We start from the raw sequence: 428 nt of genomic DNA, 5'->3' as shown, positions 1-428 counted from the left end.
ACTCGTCCTTCGTCCTCGAGTCTTTCTTCCTGAATCTTCCGTGAGTTTGTCAAACCACTTTGGAAACTCAGCTTTCATTCTCGCCTCTGGCTCCCAAGTCGTTTCTTCCTCTCCATCGCAGTCCCAAACGACTTGGATCATTTTGATATTCTTTCTGCCTTCAGGTTTGGTTTTTCTACCAATGATCCGAACTGGTCGTCCCTCCACAGTAAGGTTCTCTCTCAAGTCAGATGGTGGTTCAGGAACCACATTGTCTTGATTCCTTATGCATTTTCGTAGCAAAGATACATGGAAGACGTTATGGAACTGAGCCATCAATGAGGGCAGCTCCAGTTTGTAGGCGACCTTTCCAATCCTTTCCAGGATCTTGTACGGCCCCATGTATCTTGGACTCAGCTTGGCATTCTTTGAGGATCGGTCCTTGCCTT

The sequence above is a fragment of the Brassica oleracea genome, chromosome C6, assembly GCF_000695525.1.
Source record: "Brassica oleracea var. oleracea cultivar TO1000 chromosome C6, BOL, whole genome shotgun sequence".
NCBI lineage: Eukaryota > Viridiplantae > Streptophyta > Magnoliopsida > Brassicales > Brassicaceae > Brassica > Brassica oleracea.
The sequence above is the reverse complement of the archived record's forward strand: the minus strand, read 5'-3'. Positions refer to the sequence as shown.